Source organism: Primulina eburnea, chromosome 7, assembly GCF_022965805.1.
Source record: "Primulina eburnea isolate SZY01 chromosome 7, ASM2296580v1, whole genome shotgun sequence".
Lineage (NCBI taxonomy): Eukaryota > Viridiplantae > Streptophyta > Magnoliopsida > Lamiales > Gesneriaceae > Primulina > Primulina eburnea.
Genome location: NC_133107.1, coordinates 18,818,963 through 18,842,741, shown reverse-complemented (window position 1 = coordinate 18,842,741; position 23,779 = coordinate 18,818,963).

Genomic DNA, 23,779 nt, shown 5'->3' with positions numbered 1-23,779 from the left:
AATTACTTTCGAATTCTACTTCACAATCTGAGATAATTCAAAGTAACTTTTCCGAAGCTCGCTACCACAAGAATATTTTATATCTTGAGCTTAATTCGTTCTTTTTCTTCTCTCATTATTGCTAGTTAGACTTCTTCCTGTACTCCATGCCTTTCTAGATCTGAGAGGCAGAAAGGAAGGATTTCGGTTCCTTATTCTTACCATAAAATATGATTTATTCTTGGTTTGGAGTTTGGCATCCTTACCCGGAACCATTTACCATTGCATGATTCTTGTCCAACCAACCAATTCTCATAATGACGTTGAAATTTACCATAGTACACTAAATAAAATCGGCACTGAATATATGTGTATCCATACTTGTTTTATTCTATCTTAAAATTATCACGATTAATATCTCAAAACTTAAAACTAATATATAATCTTAGAACATAACTCCTTATCATCCTATTGACCTAAGTCCCAATAACCAAGTTAAAATTTATTTCAACCTTGTACGGAAGAAACTAACTCCTCAAACAATTTTTATTTTACTAAATCTAGTCTTTAATCAAACTATGAGCCTAACATGCCTTAATAGAAACAATTTTCATTGGATGTCTTTCTTCACAAATCTTTCCCCTATTTTACTTTTTACTATAAGAAGAGTCAGAACCTATTATGCATGCTACATTTCTCTCGATGTCCACCATATCTCATAACTCTCTTTATTTACCTAAGGTAATGACCTTAATTTCTTAACTTAAGTTATTGTTTCTTACCTTTATTAAATATTCCAAAATCTTACATATTTAAATTTATCGCTTAATATCCCAAATTTAATTGTCCATACCGTTAATTATTGACATAAAAATCAACTTTTATATCTGAATATCAAAACTTATATAATTCTTATCTCATATTTTCATAAATAATTTATTATCTCCGAATCAAACATTCATCTTAAGTCGGAAGCTTATCTTCGATAAGTAAATTCCAAATGTAAGTCAACTTATATCAGAGTATAGGTATGTTCCCAAAAATATAATTCAACTTATCTTTGTACATTCTCAAAGAAATGTTACACTTCTTTCTTTCATATCATTTAACCATAATATCAGTCTAACCTACCTTATCATCTCTTCATCATCATTGTTCTTTTTCCACTACTTTCATAGGCGCTTCTTCTTCCATGTATTCCATGACAAGGTGCATATAGTTATGTCGTTCTTGCATTCTAGAAAGGTCCTCATGTTGATAAAGAGAGCGGTTAGCAAGATCCTTCCCAGTTTCAATCTTTACTATCAACTTTCGATTAGGGGTCGTATCACGTGAGATAGGTTACGTAGTGTTAGGGCGAGTTGGCTCTTTGATCTATCAAGGCAATAGGTGAGACGTTGTATATCAGTTTGAAGTAGGTTTTTAATCTTTACGAGTTCTTGTTCTCTTGTTTTTCTATAGCGAGTTGATCCTTTAGGGTTGCAATCTCTCGTGTTTGGTTTTCAATGATATCTTGACGCTGGCGAAGGACGGATTGAGCACAAGCACGAAGGCATCCATTGAGGTAAAATTTCAATATATAATAAAGAATAGAAAGGCACAAACAATGTTGTCGTGGGATTTTCAATACTAAGAAGAGTTTGTTTCAGATTGTACTAGGCTTTTGTCAAAATTTGACTTCTTCAAATTTTGTCTGTCAAAATCCCAGCAGGATTATGAACCTGACGGCTCTAATACCACTTAAATGTCACGCCCCGTGTCCGAAGCGTCGTGACATCCGGCATTGTTTAACAATTTCTTGAAAACAATTAAGCCTCGTATCGAAATGCCAAAAACAAGTCTTTTGCATAATTAAAACATTGTCTTTACATTGACAATAAAATACATCAGAGTTGCAAATGCGAAACTAAACAAAGGAAAATAAAATTCTTGAATCTTGATCTCGATCCTTGATTCACCATCCCCAAAAAAGCATCTTGATCTTCCTCATTCAGTTGCTCCTCGTTTTTATCTGAAATTTGTAAGGGGTAAGTGTTTTGGGAAACACTCAGCAAGTGGGGGTCGATCGGTTTCCAATGATACATATAGAACATAATCTTTAAAACATTTCTTTAACAAACTTTCAAATCTTATTACTTTTAACTCATCATAACATAAACGAAACAAATATGAGACAGAGGTTATCAGATGATTCAGAGCAGTTCAGAAACAGATCAGAACAATTCAGAACAGAACAGATCGAAACAAACAGAACACTGTTACTCATCTCATTTCCATGGTCAAATTGTCCCCAATATGTTAGTCCTTTAAGGGGTGAGGCCAGAACACGGTTTTATACCCACCGGTGGGGGCCAGACAGAAATGGTTTTATACCCACCATTGAGTGCCAAACAGAAATGATTTTATACCCACCATTGGGGGCCAGACAGAATCACAATTCTCGTACCATTTCAAATTGAATCGTAACAGTGTAACAAATATTTCAGATTTTAATCGAATAGAACTTATCAGAATTACAGATATCAAAATTTCAGACGGATACAGCGGAATCAACAAATTTCGAAAAACAAAAAGAGCATATAATCGATCGAAATTTTAAAATACGAACATCATGTTGTTTTCAAAAATGAGGACACACATTCATGCATGTCATAAATTATATATTCAAGATTTAAAAATACAAATGAATATACATGTCAAAAACCCACATACAGTATTTTCAGAATAGAACCGAAATTTGTAGATGTTGACACGAAGTTTCCTCTCGGATTTCGGGCAGCACTTCGACTTATAATTTGAACAAACACTCTTATTATTTCAGCAGCACTATGACGTAGAGATCTAGCACTCGACAGCATGAAACTTCTCCTTGTCTTGGCCGATTTTTTTGGAACGATTTTGTGGGGAGAAAGGAACCGATTTTCGTGCTGAATTTTTTAGTGCCTTTTATTTCATCCATGGTGTAGTATTTATAGAGGAATTTGAGACCCTTCCACTAGCCTTGGCCGAAATCTTGGGCTCCAAGGAAGCAATAATTGTGGTCAAAGCATCTCAAGCACCAAAGGTCATTTCCTGCACCATAAATTTGTCCTAGCCTCTTAGCTCCTCCCTTAGCTCCTTCATTGGTTATCTCAATGGTTATTTCTTGCATAATAAGTGTATCCAAACCTTTAGCTCCTCCTTTAGCTCTCTTTTTGGCCTTTTTAGGACAAGCATGGTTGAGCTTCTTTGAGCTGAAAGATCGAGCTCATGAGCTAGGGGTTTTCTCCCCAAGAATAAATGAACTTCCTTGAGCTGAGGGTTTTAGCTTTTGAGCTGAGGGTTTCTTTTCCAAGAATCTTGGAGCTTCCATGAGTTGAGGGTTTTAGCTTGTGAGCTAAGGGTTTCCTCTTCCGAGTTACGTACCCTCGATTCTCAAGGTTTTGCATTGCCTCGACTTCTTTTTGAGCTATTTTCCGAGCTTTTTTTTTTTTTGAGGTACTTTGTTTCGAAAAATCCGGGTTCTCACACCTACAATGTGCTCACATCATACATGTCAACCAATAACAATAAATAGATGTAGAAGAAGACATACCCGGACCATTGAAATTAGACAAAGTCATATGTGTATGTCCGATGAACGTTGCTCTGATACCACTAAATGTAACATCTCTGACTGATTTCATAAAATAACAGCGGAATTTTTCTAAAATTTATTTGAAGGGAGGAAGGGTTTAAAATTTTCTTGACATGAACACATTTTCAATATATACAATTAAAAGTATATACATGATCAAATAAGTGTTGCATCAAAATACAAAATATCATTTTGGTCATGTCCAAAAATGCTAACAAAATAGCCTTATTCCTTCCATCTTCTATGCATATGACCTCGGCTCCAATCAACGTCCTGGCCCGTCACTCTTATCTGCATCACATGAAATAACTGAAATGAGTATAAAACTCAGCAAGTGGAACTCTTACATAACAATCTTTACATATCATACTCTGTAAAACATGGCTTTAAAATCATTAAATATCATCTAACTCTTGACATATGAATAACATAGTATAACATAACAATAACGATGATATTTCTCTTTTCTCTGTTGGATTGATATTTAAATAGTATATCTGTCTCTGTACATATATCCCATCGATATAAATCAATACTCTGTTGGGATATAAGCCTATGGTCGTTGATCAACTAATTGCATGCAATCTCTGGCTATCTATTTATCAATCCAATAAATCATTTGAACTCTCTCTTGGGCATTAAAACAAACACTTTGAATACTCTTTTCTTTTGTATTCCCTTTTACACAATTGAGACATATAAAATCCTCTCATATACAACAAAGTATATTCATACATAACATGAATCAATGAAGGGAATAGCATGTTAAAATCATTGAAATACAATACATATAATACATGTGAGCACAAGGAATGAATTCCACTTACAACCAATGGAAACCTTGATCCTAAATTGTTGGTACAAATCCTACAAAAAAAAACCATGTATTGAACCATCAATAACTTAATAATCACAAACCCATACCATAAAACCAACACAAACTAACATTCCATGATTTCCCCAACACCATAATCCAAGAATAAATAAAACCACAAGCTTACCTTAGCTCCTTGAACCCAAAATGATCTTATTCTACCTTCAATAATCCAACTAAGAGCTTGAATCAAGAAATGAAAGAAGGAATATGAGAACCCTAGCTCTCCCTTAAGCTGAAAATCGAGAAGTGAGGAAAAGAATGAGAGAAATGAGGGAAACTCTTCTATTATATCACTTAAATCTCGAAAACACGACTTTACTGTTCACGACCGCGGGTGCGCTACAGTTCTTACCGCGGATGCGCTACGCGTACTGAACAACAACCAAAAATCCGAAACCAACTACCGTCGGTGCGTTGCATCTTCGATCGCGGGTGCGGTATCGCCTCTGCCCAAACACCACGGGTGCGGTGCCTTCACTAGCGCGGGTGCGCTCTCCTCTGTATCTAACAATACTCTTTGCAACTAAAAATCGAATCGCAACGACGCTTCTCCTCATAATTCGGCAACACTCTAAACAAGAAGTTGAACATCTATATCTTATCTAACCATTATCATTGGCCTCATACAAATAGGCTCAACAAACAAATTACCATGAAATAAACCGCAACGACGCTACACTATGACTATACACCATCTATAACCAACAATACTATAAATCATAAATCGCAACTCTTAACAACAAAACTATACTTAAGCTTAACCAAGGAGTCAATAAACATATTAAATCTTAAACCGTACCATTCACCCAACTTGGATATTACAAAACTAAACCACAGTACTGGGCCGGCAGAGATGACCACAGCCCTTGACTTAACATAATTCCTCCGAAGAGGTTGGAGAGTTTCCGAGACACGTTCTCCAGCTTCCAAACCCGAAACATAATTTGGCCACAAGACAAATCGCATACCTAAAAAATAATTATTTTGCACGTCATACATACATACGAACATCATGAAACTCGTTAGATCATCCACGAACATTCTGCCCTAACATACTAAAATTTATACCCTAAACAGCCTCTAAGGTGCATCCGGGCACATACGACTACCGAATTAAATAGAAATACTTAGGACATACCAATCGACTCGGGACTCAACCCAAACATAGAATTCATCCTAACCTACTCCCAAGGCCCTAAACTACCCCCGAACCATAACCAAACCATATACCATGTTTAACGAACAATATAGGCACAAGCTGCCCAAAGAGCGATGCTGTCCTTCAAGCAATCCGACATGAAACTCACGACCTAGCCCCTATGTGCACGGTTGTGTGCTTGTTTCGTTTCCTGCTATCCAGAAACTTCTCGACCCCTCTGGAACCACTTATTAACATCTAAAAACGACCTATATCATAACCATATATGGAAGAAAGCCATAGGATCGGTCCAGCTAAGACAACGATCAAAACTCGAAGAAAAATTAGAAATTAATACATTTTTCGTATCGAAACGAGTTTTAATAATGTTCTAGCATATATATAATCAAACAAACAACTTTTCATCAATATTTTATATCAAAATACAGTATATAACATGATCGATGCATAAAAAAAATGTTTAGACATGCATTTGCGTTAAAACGCACGATATATAGACAAATAAACGAGAGGAAGAACGGAGGCAGTTGCTGCATTTAATGACTTAAAAAGTGGTTAAATATATCAAGTATGGTAGTGTGATGATTGGCTAGGATGCTGGTGGAAGAAAAATCAACCAGAAATCCTCCTACCTTAGTGAAGAATTCAGCCGAACTATGTGCTCTTGGTGTGTGTTGTGTGTGTGTTTGTGCGTGAGTTGTGTTGTGAGGTAGTGTTAGGACTCTTCTTTTATTTAAATAGAATAATGACTAGGTGTTTAGTTTAATTAAATCACAAGTTGAAATTACTAATTAAACCCTCCGATTTTTTAAATTAAGAGTCCTACAAATTCTAAATTCTACCTATAATTAAATACTACCTAACTTAATTAATTTATTCATAAAAATAATTATTAAAATATTGTATTTCAAGTGGACGTATTTAAATCTCTCATTTTTCGAAATTTTGCTACATAAGATGCTTAACATCTCTATTTCAACCGATAAATTAAATTTAGCCCTAAAATGCTAAAATTTAAATATCTTTTGAAAATACTTAATTTCTCGACTTAAAATAAAAATATAACTTAAATTTTTTAACACCTTATTATCTCCGGACTCCTTTCCCATTTCGGCACCAAATATTCGTCTAAAAGATAAACCTTGATAAAATACTTTAAATTCCATAAATAAAAAAATTTATATACCTTTTAAAATAATTTAACATATAACATGCATCACCTAAATATTAATTAAATAATTAAATTATTTCAATTATGCTTGGGTTTACGTGTACTGGCATTTGAGAACTACATCGCATACTTGGCATGGCAGTTTAGTTGCATGATGATGTAGCTCCCTTATACGTTGTCGCTTGACCAGTACTCATGTTTTTATCATACCTTTTATTGGCTCATGCTACCCCGTCGTTATTGAGACCTGTTTCATGCATTTCATAATTCATTTTATATATGTTTATGAATGATTTATGTTTATTGTCGTTTTTGTTGAATTGTTTCATACTAGAATCCAGGAGGGTGCTACTATGGTTTCTGTTTGGGCACCATGGTAGGTCACTGAATTAGTTTTGCAGTACCAGACAGAGGATCCATCTGCAGAGCTCATGATTGATGTGGATTGTGTTAGTTGGTTAGTGTGGAGTCTCCCAATTAGTTTATATGTATTATTTCAAGTCTTTGTCAGTTTTATATCGTATTCTATTATCCGAGAGATGTCCCGTGTATTTGTATTATTGTCTAGAGTTAAATTTTGTATGTTTGGATTTAGTTTATACTATGTCGAGTCTTGTAGGCTTTATATTAACTACTGTTGTGGATTTTTGGATTGTGCATGACTGACAGTGCATGTGAGTGTTTATGAATACCACAGCGTCGTCCTTTGGTCATTTTTTCTTTTGCAGGTATTTTCAATTTTTTGTATGTTCTATTTACGGGGAAGTCATGTCGAAATTTTATAGGTCTTAAAGTTCATTTTAAACTTATTTAAACCATTTTCCGATGCAATGTTTAACTTAATAAATATTGTTTGGTAATAATTATAATTAAAATAACTGGACTTCACAGCCAGCCCTGGGCAGTGCTGCCCAAAACTATTCGGGGCAGAATGAAATTTTTTTTTGTAAAAAAATCCTATTTTCGAGGTGCTGAGATTTTCAGAAAATTTTTCTTAAGCGATTAAAAATAAATTACTCAACATAATTTAAATAATAAACAATGGCAAATCATATGATCGAGAAACCTGGTCTCTGATAACACTGTTGGAGTGTTGTTTTCTCGAACCCAAGACGCATCAGAAGTTTTTTAAAAAACAATTTTGACGTTCAAAACGTTCTTGGGCGTCATATGATTTAAACCATTTATAAAGTGTTTAGATTTTCGTATTTAAGAATTATAGATGCCAAATTAGTATGAGATTAGCATAAAAAAATTAAAATCATACGATGAATAAGAACTTTTTCAACCTTTTAATCAGGTACACGATAAGAAACTTTGTTCCTCGTGTAGATTGTACTAGAAATACACACAAATTTATGAGTTGAGATTAAATGATCAGTTACCAGAAATCAAAAATTTTGGTGGGTCGGTTGAAATGGTGTGGCGATAGAGAGGCGATATTGTGGTGGTGTTATGGTGACTCGGCGATACCTTGGTGGTCAAGTTGGTGGTCGAATTGCTCAAGTAGGAGGGGGGACAACACATATTTATTTTTTATTAAACAGAGGGAGACACCTCAATATCTACATATGTTGATTCTCTTTTTGTCTATAATTCAAGATAAAGAAAATTACAACGATGTTGAGAGTTCTGATCTATTATTATTATTATTATTATTATTATTATTATTATAGATTGAAAACTGAAACGTCTCAAACTCATTTTTCTTTAAAATGTACTATAATTTTTTTAAAAAAATAATCTTAATATATATATATATATATATAATATAAACACACACACACACACACACACATACTTTTTGCACCATTAGAATAAACCCAACATTTATTTTTTACTCAAAACGCATAACTGCTGTAAAAGTTATAAAATTGTAAACGTCCAACCAAACCTAAAACTAATATTTTTCAAAAATATCATAAACGTCATAAATCCTCTAAAAAAGAATCTTACTTCAAAAAATCATGAAAATCATTAAGATAATGTAAAAGCCTAACTATGCTGAAAAACTAGCAAATGTCATCGGGTTATTGCATCATCCGCCCAGCTATTTCAGTCATTCAACCCTCCTCTCTCAACATCAAAGTCCTCATCTGAATCATTCACACCTAGTTAGTCTATTGACTCAGCAATCCTTAACCATAGTAACAAGTAATACGTATACATCCACGTGCAACAATGAAAATAATTTTAATAAAAATAGCTTTACCATGACATGCATTAAACTTAAACATTTTCTTTCATCATATATTTTTCCTTTCATCATAAAATTTTAATTTCATCGTATACATATACATATAAATTTCCTTTTGGGGTTAAATCCGTTCGTTAATTGTGATCATCATTTCATCTTACGGTCGATTGATCAATCTCAGCTATAACCATGGTACCAAACGGCGGGACAACAGTAACCACTTTTCCGTTCTGTGCATTGGCCTATAGTTTGCAGGGACACCAGCAACCACTGTTTTGTTACTAGGCCTTGGCATATGGAAATCAGCATTGGGTTCCCACGGGGCTTAGTCCCTCAATCGGGTTCCACTAGGGCTTTTTCCCTCACGAATTCCCAATTTCTTACCGTCACAATTAAGTCACTTCATTCAAAACATTTTCATCACTTTATAAATATATATGCATAGAATATCATTTCCTTTTAAATCAAACATGCAACACGTCTTTTAGCATTTAACATTTTCAATCAAAATTCTATATTATTTCAAAATAAACATTTTAACATTCATTACAGCATTCAGAATACTGCTAGGGCTCCTAATATTTTTCAGGTGTAAAATGATCGTTTTGCCCTAAAACCCCAACTTTCCCATTTTACCCCTGCACATTAAAACTTCGACCCAAATCCATACAAACTTATCAAAACACGTTAAAACACACCTATGAATATTTCTTAGACGTAAAATTAAGCCTTTTAATAAATCTGTAATTCGTTTTAAAACTTGAACTGAAGCCTTGATTTTAACATTAATCAACACAAATCTTTACCAAACTCTCACCATAGCTTATTAACACCTAACCAACCCAAATCAAGCCATTTAGACCCCACGGAAATGCCTAGCAAGCTTCTGAATTTTATGCAACTTATGAACGAAAACCTAGTTCAACAAACCATGTGCTCCTTCAACTCTAGCCCTTAACCAACATGACAAGCCCCTAACCAGCCATCCTAGGACCTAGATCAAATTCTTAGGAACCTATTGGTCCAGCCCTAGCTATCCATGCACGAGGAAATGCATTGTTCTCCAAGCCATGCGCGCGGCCACGACTAGGTAGTGCCCTAGCCACACGCCTACCCTATCCAGCCTCCCCAGCCGTGCGTGGACCACCATGTCTCAATGCTAGAACCCTTGTGAGCCCATCTCCTCGTCTGGAAAGCACCCCTTGCGGCCTCCCCCCTCTATCATTCTAAAATCGTGCCCTAGCTTGTGTTGAAACCAAAAACAAACGTGCAGCCCTTGCCCGTCCTTTCTAGCCCTTAACCTTGCATCTAAGGGTTCTTAAACCCACTGTAAATTGAGCCCCTACAATCTCTAACATGGCATCCCCTTCCCTTAACAAAAAAATCAAGAATCATGCAAGAAAAATCATGTTTTCCATGTATAAACCCTTAAAAACAAAAATTATGAGTTGAGTTAAATGATCAATTACCTGAAATCGAAAATTTTGGTGGGTCGGTTGCAACGTTGTGGCGATATAGAGCTGGCATTGTGGTGGTGTTATGGTGGCTCGGCGACACTTTGGTGGTCAAGGTGGTGGTCGAAATGCTCAAGTAGGAGGGGGCCACCCAAATATATAAATTTGTTTTACTCAAAACGCAAAACTGCTGTAAAAGTTGTAAAATTGTAAACGTCCAACCAAACCTCAAACTAAGATTTTTCATAAATAGCATAAACGCCATAAATCCTCTCAAAAACCACTCTTACTTCCAAAAATCATGAAAATCTTTAATATAATGTAAAAGCCTAACTGTGCTGAAAAACTAGCAAAGGTCCTCGGGTTATTGCATCAGTCCAGCCAGTTTAGTCATCCAACCCTCCTCTCTCAACATCAAAATCCTCACCTGAATCATTCACACCTAGTTAGTCTATTGACTCAGCAAGCTTTAACCATAGTAACAAGTAATATGTATACATCCACGTGCAACAGTGAAAATAATTTTAATTAAAATAGTTTTATCATGACATGCATTAAACTTAAACATTTTCTTACATCATATACTTTCCTTTCAGCATAAACTTTTCCTTTCATCATATACATATACATATACATTTATATTTCCTTTTGGAGTGAAATCCGTTCGTTAATTGTGACCATCCTTTCATCTTTCAGTCGATTGATGAATCTCAGCTGTAACCATGCTACCATATGGCGGGACACCAGTAAACACTTCTTCGTTCTGTGCATGGGCCTACTGTTGGCGGGGACACCAACAACCACTTTTCTGTTACTATGCCTTGGCATACGGAAATTCATTATTGGGTTCCCACGGGGCTTAGTCCCTCAATCGGGTTCCACTAGGGCTTATTCCCTCACGAATCCCCATTTCCTTACTGTAATGCCCGAGATTTTATTTTGTTAATCCGAGATTATTGATTTATGAATTGATGTGATTATAGAAAGACCATTCCGAGACACGATTTGGAATAGCATGTGTATTGTGTTGTGCGAGGTAGAAGACCTCGCGCATATGCGCAAGACGTGCAACATGTGACATTTCCAAGTGCCGAGACAGTAGGTCTCGCGCATATGCACGAGGAGAAGGCGCGCATATGCTCGAGGAGAGGAATTCTTATGCGACTAGACAGTAGGTCTCGCGCATATGCGCCGGGGAAGGTCCCGCATATGCGCGAGAAGTTCTGCACCAAAAGGGAGCCATCTATCCTTGCCATGCATGATATATATATATATATATAACCAATCTTCATTTGTTTCCTTAGAATCAGAAGGAAGAATAACGAGAGGATTCCATAGCCAATTTCAAATTCTTGATCTTAGAATTTGATTTGTTCAAGATCCGTCCGTTCAATTTTTAATTCGAGTTCAGTACTGTCTCGATAAAGGCTTCACACGGGCATAAGTTTTCTTATGTTTTTTGTTATGATTCAAAAACTTGATATGGGAGTAATCAGATATGATTGATATTCGGTGTTCTTAAGATATTAGACATCGTATAATCGAAACCGGGTCGAGTAATAGATACCGTATGAATTTGTTATGCTTTTTTAGATTTGATTTGATTGAGATTATACAGATTTGGTATCATATTGTGTTGTAGATTGATTATGAGTTATTGAGATTGATGTTTATTGATATTGTATCGCCGGTATTTCGAGATTGTACCGTTATGCCGTCAGAATTTCATAAGAGTGAGATGCCTTGATTTGAGTTGTCTATTGATACAGTATATTTCGAATGTCATTGCCAGATTGAGTATTGACAGCTTCGAATTCAAGACTTCGACTTCGTCAGATCGAGAGAAGAAAGGTATAAATCAATGTTAAACCGGGAGGTACGACTCGAGTTAGATTCGACTTGAGTTTCCCAAAACTACATACTTATTTTTATTGTTTTAATACCTTTGAATTCATTGATTGTGTATGCTTATTCTATTGATTTATAGAAAAGCAGATAATAGAAGATAGATATTGAGAACGAGTCTTTGGCAGAGGTGCCAAGTCTTCGGCAGAGGTGCCAAGACACTAGATGTTTGGTTTATATTGATGTTCTTAGGAGTAGATCGACTCCTATTGCAGAGATTCGATATAATGTGCCAACGTCCGGGAACCGGGATCCCTAGACTAGAGAAGAGTCGAGTCAGATATTAAGAGTCAAAGAGTTTGATTTACAGTTTTATATCGATTCATGTCTTTCAGATTTGATACATGTTATTGATAACTGTTATATGCTTCGTATATGTTTATATGAAATGCATGTATACGTTGTTTATACTTGGAATTATATTCTCACCAGAGTTATCCGGCTGTTGTTGTCTTTGTATGTGTACATGACAGCAGGTGGGACAGGATCAGGGTCAAGAAGAGAATGAGAGATCAAGATTAGAGTGGAGATCCAGACTTAGAAGTAGATTTGATTTTCAACAATTGATGTAGTTGTTGAACACTAGTATGATGTGGTTGTATTTTGTGCAAGACTTGTACTTTTACTCATGATGTTTATATAAGATTGATTATCATATGTTGCGCATTTATGTCGTTTAAAAAAAATGAGACCCAATACAATTAATTGATCCACTTAATCCCAGAAGATGAATATGGTTCGGGTCCCCACACTTACCGTCACAGTTAAGTCACTTCATTCAAAACATTTTCATCGTTTCCATCACTTTATAAAATGCATTCATAGAATATCATTTTTTTAAAACCAATCATGCAACACGTCTTTTAGTATTTAACATTTTCCATTCTATATTCTTTCAAAAATAAATATTTTAACATTCATTACAGCATTCAGGACACTTCCAAGACTCCTAATATTTTTCAGGTGTAAAATGATCGTTTTGCCCCTAAAAACCTAACTTTCCCATTTTATCCCTGGACCTTAAAACTTCGACCCAAATCCATCCAAACTTACCAAAAACACCTTGAAACACAACCATGAACATTTATTAGACATAAACTTAAGCCTTTTACTAAATTCGTAATTTGTTTTAAAACTTGAACCGAAGTCTCGATTTTAACCTGAATCAACACAAATCTTAACCAAACTTCATCAAACTTTCACCATAGCTTATTAACACCTAACCAACCCAAATCAAGCCATTTAGAACCCATGAAAATGCTTATCATGCAACTGAATGTTTTGCAACTTATGAACGAAACCCTAGTCCAACAAAACATGTTCTCCTTCGATCCTAGCCCTTAACCAACGTGACCAGCCCCTAACCAGCCATCCTAGGACCTAGATTGTAAGGACCGTGTATCGTATTATCGTAAATCTTATGTTGATTATCGATAATTAATGAAATTGTCATGGATTAGGTATTTGATGTATATCGTGACACTGGAATTGAGAATGAATATTGGATATGAATTGACGTTGTAAGAGCTCGATTGGAGGCCGGACGCCAAAAATAGTACAAAAAATAAAACATTTGTACAGTTCGAGTGGCGCCCGGGCGGTAGAAAATTACCGCTCGAGCGCCAGGGCTTATGAAGCGTGTTCTCGGACAGAACATGCCGCGAGCGGCACAAATGCGATCCGGGGGCAGAATGTCTCGCGCTCGGGCGCGAGAATTCTACCGCCAGAGCGCGAGAGCGGTGGAGTGATAAGAATGAGCTTTCTTTCTCATTTTCTTTATTTCCTTCGCTACATTTCGAGAATAACCGAGAGAATCGAGTTTCTTTCTTACAAATCGACTTTGAAACGCCGTCTAAACGCGAAACAAATTATATATTTGTTATCTGCGAGTCGAGGGCTTTAGACTGAGGTAATTTTCTTCCGGTTTCAGCAGCTTTAAATATCAAAGTGCTGGAATAGCATGTATTTGAAGTTGAATTTCTGATATGTAGTAGAATAACCGACAATAAACTCGTATTCGAAGTCGGAATTGAATTATGATATGATTATGATTTGATATGAATTATTGAAGTTTCAAATGATATTTGAAACTCATATTAATGGTTTTGGAGCGTGTTATTGATTGGAATGAGTATGTTATTGATGTAGATCAAGTATTATATCAGTATCTTCAGGCTACATCAATTGGAACGAAGAATTGAGGTATGTTGCGACCGGGTAACATACGACAGGTATCTGTATTTTATGATATATGTTGGATTGATTTGATTGATTGGATTGGAATATGTGTCTATATGCCTATTTGTTGATTTGATGTGGCATACATGACATTGAGATTTGAGTATCGATGTACAAAATAAATGTTTTGTTAACACACATCATTTTATGCATACATCGATACATGACATGCACGTTGAGCTATGATCCTTGGATACCCTGATATGATTTGATTGGATTCCGGGGTTTGTGAACACAATCGCTATGCCGGTATTATATGACCCGTAAAGCATAGACAATTGTGGCCCCATATGATTGGATATGAGATGTGGGATTGACGACGCTTCGTCGACGTTGTCATATGTGTATTCCCATATCGACCGGTGTGCCAGCTCGAGCATTGATTTGATTTGATAGCGATTCGATTGATTCTGACATGTGCTCAGTGGATGGGCATTTGACCTGATACCTCCACGACATACATGCATTGCATACCATATATCATTGTTTAGATATCTGTGGTATATATGATTGGTTGTTCCATACGGAGCTTTGCTCACCCCCAAGGGGGGCTGTTGTTGTCTTTGTGTGTGGACAATGGCAGGTACTCCAGGATATCAGGAGACCAGAGAGGGTACTTCTGGAGGGAGCCACAACTTGGGCTGAGGTTTTATGTTTATGTCTTGTTCCCAGTATATATGTATATGTATCTATATACCGGGGCATGTCCCGAGGATATGAGATGTTTGTATGTGATTGGTTTTGATTACGTGTGGGCGTGTTTTATGATTTGAGATTAAATACTATTTTTAGTATTATAAATCTAGAAGAGATGTTTTGGGCTCGTCGTAAAAGAAATTTTAAACCCGTTTTCCGCTGTGATTAATTAAATCTTAATCTGATTGTATTGTAATAACGATTAGGAGCTAAGGGCCCCACACTAGATGGTATCAGAGCATAGCTGGGAATGCTCTATTGAGTCTTGTGTACACTTGAATAGGCACAAATGAATTGTGCGTATGTGTTTGACTTATTTGTATTACTTGCTCTTATGTGATTTGATTTGAGTAAGTATCTGATGAGACCGATGATATGAGATGATGAGATTATGAATTGATATGAAATTGTGATATTCATCTTTTGATTTGTAGATGGATCACACAAATGAAACTGCGAGTAGCAGTACTGAGAGGATTGTTGGGCAATTTGAAGGATTGTCCATGGATGTTGTGATGGCTCGATTCCAGGATCTGAAACCACCGAGGTTCTTTGGCACTGAGAGTGCTGAACGAGCTGAGGCCTGGTTGAAGGATATCGAGCACTTGTTTAATATTGTTGAATATTCCAAAGCTCGGAGACTGAAACTTGCTTTGTATCAGCTAAAAGACCGAGCTAAATCTTGGTGGGAAGCCGCTGAGATTGGATTGAAAGAGGCTGGAACTGAAGTCACCTGGGACGTCTTCAAGGCCCAATTTCTGGAGCAGTATTCTCCTCCTTCGTATTATAATGCTCAGGAGAATGAATTCAATAATCTGCAGCAGGGAACGATGTCTGTTGCAGAGTATGCTTCTAAATTTTCTACTTTACTGAAGTATGCACCTCACGTAGCTGGAAATGCGAGGGCAAAATATAACAGGTTTGTAAATGGTTTACATCCTGTTTTATATACATATTATGTTTCTGGATTGCCTACCAGCTACGCAGAGGCAGTTGAACGAGCTAAGGCAGCCGAGGCTGGACTTAGGCGAGGAGGTCCCCAGTATACTCCTCCACCACCGGTGTCAGCTCAGCAGCCTACTTTGAGGCCGAGAGGTAAGAAGTTCAAGAAGACTGGCTCTGCTTCTTTGTCTTCTTCGAGTTCTAGTGGATCCCAGAGAGGGAGTCCTATGATTGCTCCCTACTGTAGCCATTGTGGGGGTAAACATACTATCGAGCAATGTCGAGGTATGTTTGGTACTTGTTATCAATGTGGGCAGGAAGGCCATTTCTCTCGAGTATGTCCAAACAGGGGTACGACTTCTGCTCAACCCCAGCCAGGATTCAGAGGTGACCCTAGTACGATGAGACCTGCTGTTCCTGTTCCATCTTTTCAGCAGTCGAGTGTCCCACGATATCGAGGACCGGGTGGTCAGAGTGCCCAAGTTCCTCCTCAAGTGAGAGTGTATGCCATGACTGAGGATCAGGCAAGAGAAGCTCCTGGTGGTGTGATTGCAGGTATTTGCACGCTTTGCGATTATCCTGCACGTGTTTTATTTGATACAGGAGCATCTCATTCATTCATATCTCATGCATTTGTTGCATCTCACGATATTGAGTGTACCCCGTTGTATGATACTTTGTCGATAGCCACGCCAGCAGGGAAGATTATTTTGTCTGAGAAAGTTGTGCATAATTGTGTATTGATATATGAGGATAATGTTGTATTCTGAATCTGATTGTCCTCCCTATGCACGACTTTGATTGTATTGTTGGCATGGATATCTTGACGACAAATCGAGCTACTGTGGATTGTTGTCATGGAGTAGTTCGATTTCGACCGATTGATGGACCCAAGTGGAATTTTTATGGCAAGGGTTCCCAAGCCAAAATTCCATTGGTATCTTCCTTGGAAATGTCTCGATTGTTGACTAGCGAAGATGAGGGTTATCTTATCTACGCTATTGATATTTCGAAGAAGTAGTCTTCTTTATATGAGATTCCAGTTGTGAAAGAATTCCCGGATGTATTTCCCGATGAGATTCCTGATTTTCCTCCTCATCGAGAAGTTGAGTTTAGTATTGATCTTGTGCCGGGGACTGCGCCTATTTCTAAAGCTCCCTATCGCATGGCACCCTTGGAATTGAAAGAATTGAAAGAACAATTACAGGATCTTCTCGATAAGGGATATATTCGACCGAGTGTATCACCTTGGGGAGCTCCAGTTTTATTTGTTCGGAAGAAAGATGGTACGATGCGAATATGTATCGACTATAGGCAGCTGAATCGGGCTACTGTGAAAAACAAGTACCCACTTCCGCGTATTGATGATTTGTTTGATCAGCTTCAGGGTACTTCTGTTTACTCGAAGATTGATCTTCGTTCTGGGTATCATCAAGTACGAGTTCGAGACGAAGATGTGCCCAAAACTGCTTTTCGTACGAGGTATGGCCACTATAAATTCCTGGTTATGCCTTTTGGTCTTACGAATGCTCCTGCTATTTTTATGGACTTAATGAATCGAGTCTTTCGAGATTATCTAGACCGATTCGTTATTGTTTTCATTGATGATATTCTTGTCTATTCGAAGTCGAAGAAAGAGCATGCTGAACATCTGAGACTGGTACTTCAAACCCTTCGTACTAGTCACTTATATGCTAAATTGTCCAAATGTGAATTCTGGATGGACAAAGTGGTATTTCTGGGCCACGTCATTTCGAGACATGGCATAGCTGTTGATCCTGCGAAGGTCGAAGCTGTATTGAATTGGCCAAGACCTACGAATGTTCCTGAGATCCGTAGCTTCATGGGTTTAGCGGGATATTATCGTCGTTTTATTGAAGGATTTTCGAAGATAGCTAAACCTATTACTCAACTGACACAGAAGAATCAGAGATTCATTTGGTCAGATGAATGTGAAGCTAGTTTTCTTGAATTGAAGACGAGATTAACCACAACACATGTGCTTACTATTCCCTCAGGTACCGGAGGATTTGTGGTGTGTACAGATGCGTCTGGTAAAGGTTTGGGCTGTGTTCTGATGCAACATGGCAAAGTGGTTGCTTACGCGTCTCGTCAATTGAAATCTCATGAAACACGTTATCCTGTTCATGATCTCGAATTGGCCGCCATTGTGTTTGCTTTGAAGATTTGGCGTCATTACTTGTACGGAGAAAAGTTTGTTATCTATTCGGACCATAAAAGTCTGAAATATCTCTTTTCTCAATCTGATTTGAATATGAGGCAACGCAGGTGGATGGATCTCCTGAAGGATTTTGATTGTGAGATTCAATATCACCCTGGATCGGTGAATGTTACTGCGGATGCCCTGAGCCGTAAAGTTCATGATTCTGTTCTAGCTTCTGTCAATGTCGCCAAGGTACATGAGGATATTTGTACTTCTGGTTGGACTTTTCACTCGAATTGGAATTCTGTCACTGTCTCAGCATTGCAAATTGAGCCGAGTTTGATATCGAAGATACGAAAGGCCCAACGAAGCGATGCTCAGATTCAAAAGTCGAAAGAACTTGTATCTACTGGACATCAGTCTGGATTTCAGATTTCTTCTGATGGTTCTTTACGACTTAATGGTCGACTCGTAGTTCCTGATGACTCTGATTTGAGATCTGCCCTTCTTCGAGAAGCACATTGTAGCAAATATAGTATTCACCTTGGAGGTCGGAAGATGTATTTGACACTGAGACCTCAATTCTGGTGGAGACGTATGAAGAGGGACATTGCTGAGTTTATTTCTAAATGTCTTGTCTGCCAGCAAGTGAAAGCCGAGAGAATGAAACCTGGAGGATTATTCCATAGTCTTGAAATCCCGAAATGGAATTGGGAACATATCGCTATGGATTTTGTGACTCATTTACCTCGTTCGCCCAAGGGCTGTGATGCTATTTGGGTGATTATTGATCGGCTTTCAAAATCTGCGCATTTTATTCCGTATGAGCGGACTTATCCCTATAAGAGAATGGCCCGTTTATACATAGAGAATGTTGTGAGACTGCACGGTGTTCCAGTCTCAATTGTATCTGATCGTGATCCCAGATTTGCTTCTAAATTCTGGGGTAGTTTCCAAGAAGCTATGGGTACGCGTTTGGCTATGAGTACTGCTTATCATCCTCAAACAAATGGCCAGACTGAGCATACGATTCAGACTCTAGAAGATATGTTACGTGCGATTGTGATGGACTTCAGAATGGGATGGCAAGATGCCTTACCATTGGTTGAATTTTCGTATAATAATAGCTTTCAGACGAGTATCGGTATGGCACCGTTTGAAGCTCTATATGGGAGACGATGTAGATCACCGTTATTCTGGGATGAGATTGGTGAGAGACAATTTACTGGACCTGAAATGATACAGGAAATGAATGATAAAGTTCAGTTAATTCGGCAGCGGATGAAAGCTTCTCAGGATCGTCAAACGAGTTATGCGAATAAACGAAGACGACCCTTGGAATTCCAGAAAGGTGACAAAGTGTTTTTGAAGAATCTCCCTTTAGAGGCACTGTTCGATTCGGCATGCGAGGGAAGTTATCTCCTCGATATGTTGGTCCATACGAGATTCTCGATCGAGTTGGTGATCTTGCGTATCGATTGGCATTGCCACCAGCTTTATCAGCTATTCATGATGTGTTTCATGTTTCTATGTTGAGGAAATATGAACCTGATCCATCACATGTGCTTGCACATGATGAGGTTGAACTGGATCCTTCTCTTTCCTATGTTGAACAACCTGTTCGCATTATGGATCGAAAGGAAAAGATATTGAGAAACAAATCGATTCCTCTGGTACGAGTGCAATGGACACGACATGGTGTTGAAAAATCAACGTGGGAGTTGGAAAGCAAGATGCGAGAATCATATCCGCATTTATTTGATACTCATCCATCTGTTCCATTGTATTCGATGTATTCTGATCCTTTTACTGATTTTAGTTTTGATATGTACTATAACTGGTGACATATATATGTTTGCCAATGTTATGTATATAGTGATGTTTGAGATTTCGAGGACGAAATCTTTTAAGAGGGGGAGAAATGTAAGGACCGTGTATCGTATTATCGTAAATCTTATGTTGATTATCGATAATTAATGAAATTGTCATGGATTAGGTATTTGATGTATATCGTGACAATGAAATTGAGAATGAATATTGGATATGAATTGACGTTGCAAGAGCTCGATTGGAGGACGGAAGCCAAAAATAGTACAAAAAATAAAACATTTGTACAGTACGAGTGGCGCCCGGGCGGTAGAAAATTACCGCCCGAGCGCCAGGGCTTATGAAGCGTGTTCTCGGGCAGAACATGCCGCGCCCGAGCGGTAGTTTTTGACCGCTCGAGCGCGGCACAAATGCGATCCGGGGGCAGAATGTCTCGCGCTCGGGCGCGAGAATTCTACCGCCCGAGCGCGAGAGCGGTGGAGTGATAAGAATGAGCTTTCTTTCTAATTTTCTTTATTTCCTTCGCTACATTTCGAGAATAACCGAGAGAATCGAGTTTCTTTCTTACAAATCGACTTTGAAACGCCGTCTAAACGCGAAACAAATTATATATTTGTTATCTGCGAGTCGAGGGCTTTAGACTGAGGTAATTTTCTTCCGGTTTCAGCAGCTTTAAATATCAAAGTGCTGGAATAGCATGTATTTGAAGTTGAATTTCTGATATGTAGTAGAATAACCGACAATAAACTCGTATTCGAAGTCGGAATTGAATTATGATATGATTATGATTTGATATGAATTATTGAAGTTTCAAATGATATTTGAAACTCATATTAATGGTTTTGGAGCGTGTTATTGATTGGAATGAGTATGTTATTGATGTAGATCAAGTATTATATCAGTATCTTCAGGCTACATCAATTGGAACGAAGAATTGAGGTATGTTGCGACCGGGTAACATACGACAGGTATCTGTATTTTATGATATATGTTGGATTGATTTGATTGATTGGATTGGAATACGTGTCTATATGCCTATTTGTTGATTTGATGTGGCATACATGACATTGAGATTTGAGTATCGATGTACAAAATAAATGTTTTGTTAACACACATCATTTTATGCATACATCGATACATGACATGCACGTTGAGCTATGATCCTTGGATACCCGGATATGATTTGATTGGATTTCGGGGTTTGTGAACACAATCGCTATGCCAGTATTATATGACCCGTAAAGCATAGACAATTGTGGCCCCATATGATTGGATATGAGATGTGGGATTGACGACGCTTCGTCGACGTTGTCATATGTGTATTCCCATATCGGCCGGTGTGCCAGCTCGAGCATTGATTTGATTTGATAGCGATTCGATTGATTCTGACATGTGCTCAGTGGATGGGCATTTGACCTGATACCTCCACGACATACATGCATTGCATACCATATATCATTGTTTAGATATCTGTGGTATATATGATTGGTTGTTCCATACGGAGCTTTGTTCACCCCCAAGGGGGGCTGTTGTTGTCTTTGTGTGTGGACAATGGCAGGTACTCCAGGATATCAGGAGACCAGAGAGGGTACTTCTGGAGGGAGCCACAGCTTGGGCTGAGGTTTTATGTTTATGTCTTGTTCCCAGTATATATGTATATGTATCTATATACCGGGGCATGTCCCGAGGATATGAGATGTTTGTATGTGATTGGTTTTGATTACGTGTGGGCGTGTTTTATGATTTGAGATTAAATACTATTTTTAGTATTATAAATCTAGAAGAGATGTTTTGGGCTCGTCGTAAAAGAAATTTTAAACCCGTTTTCCGCTGTGATTAATTAAATCATAATCTGATTGCATTGTAATAACGATTAGGAGCTAAGGGCCCCACATAGATCAAACCCTTAGGAACCTACTAGTCCAGCCCTAGCTAGCGATGCACGAGTAGATGCATGGTTCTCCAAGCCTTGCGTGCGGCCACGACTAGGAAGTGCCCTAGCCGTGCGCCTAGCCTATCCAGCCTCTCTAGCCATGCGTGGACCACCATGGCTCGATGCTAGAACCATCGTGAGCCCAGCCGCTTGCCTAGAAAGCACGTGTGTGGCCTTCCTCTTCTATCATTCCAAAATCATGCCCTAGCTTGTGTTGAAACCCAAAAAAAACGTACAGCCCTTTCCCGTCCTTTCCATCCCTTAACCTTGCATCTAAAGTACTTAAACACGTTGTAAATTGAGCCCCTAAAATCCCTAACCTGTCATCCCCTTCCTGTAACAAAAACCATTAAGAATCATGCAAGAAAAACCATGTTTTCCATGTATAAACCCTTAAAAAAATATTATAATGCTTTGAGATTATTCATGCAAGAACACATAATCCCACATAATATGATATGAATGACGAGAAAAGAAGAAATAAGGCCTGGCTTTCTATGATTCAAGCACGAAGGTTCATTTCTAGATGCGAAAGGCACTGGCGGAGAGACGGGGAATCCTTGCTGTGTTTTCCCTTCAAAACTGACATGAATTGCTTCAAAAATGTGTGGTGTGTGTTCGTGTGGGGTGGGGAGTCAAACCTAGGTTTCTAATTCTTTAAACGTGAGGCATGAAGATTTTTAGGCTTTGGAAACTCAATATTTTGATATGAATAATTGGGAAGAAAGATAGACCCAATAACCTTGGTATAATAGGCTCATTATAAAGTAGGAAAAATATCTCGTTTACGAAAATTTTCGACAATAATAACCGAGCCTCCAAAAAGTTCTTGTTTTCTTCAAAAATTGATTACCAGTTTAAAATATGAATCGGCGTGTAAAAATATCTCAAAAGAAACCATTTTCAAAATTCACACCTTAAATATACCATATATTAAATAATAGAAAATAATCATTTAATAAAAATATTTTTTTCCTTGGTCTCCGTTCCTCTATCGCATCTCGAATAACCCTTGAAAACACAATTTTATGCATTCTAATAGAAAACCATATATTTAGCATATAAACACGCCTACTACATTTAATTAATGCAATTAAAATTATTTAATTAGGCATTTTCTATTTTCCTATATTTGCAAGCAGTTGGATTACGTTATCGTATTTTGGATCTTACAATTCCTCAATCCCTTAAATGAAATTTTGCCATCGAAATTATGACTCACCGAATAACTCTGGGTAGCGACTCCTCATGTCAGTCTCAGTTTTCCAAGTAGCTTCCTCCTCCGAATGATTTAGCTACTTGAATTTGACCATATGAATGACCTTATTCCGGAACCTTCTTTCTTGCCTATCCAAAATCTGCATAGGCCTTTCCTCGTATGACATATTCGGATTCAATTGTAGAGGTTCATAATTCAGCACATGTGAAATATTCGACATGTACTTTCGCAACATCGAGATATGGAACATATTATGCACTCCAGCCAGCATCGATGGCAACGTCACTCTATAAGCTGAGGTTCCAATCCTCTACAGAACCTCAAACGGTCCTATGAACCTCAGACTGCGTTTGCCTTTCTTTCCAAATCTCATAACACCTTTCAAGGTACTATCTTCACAAA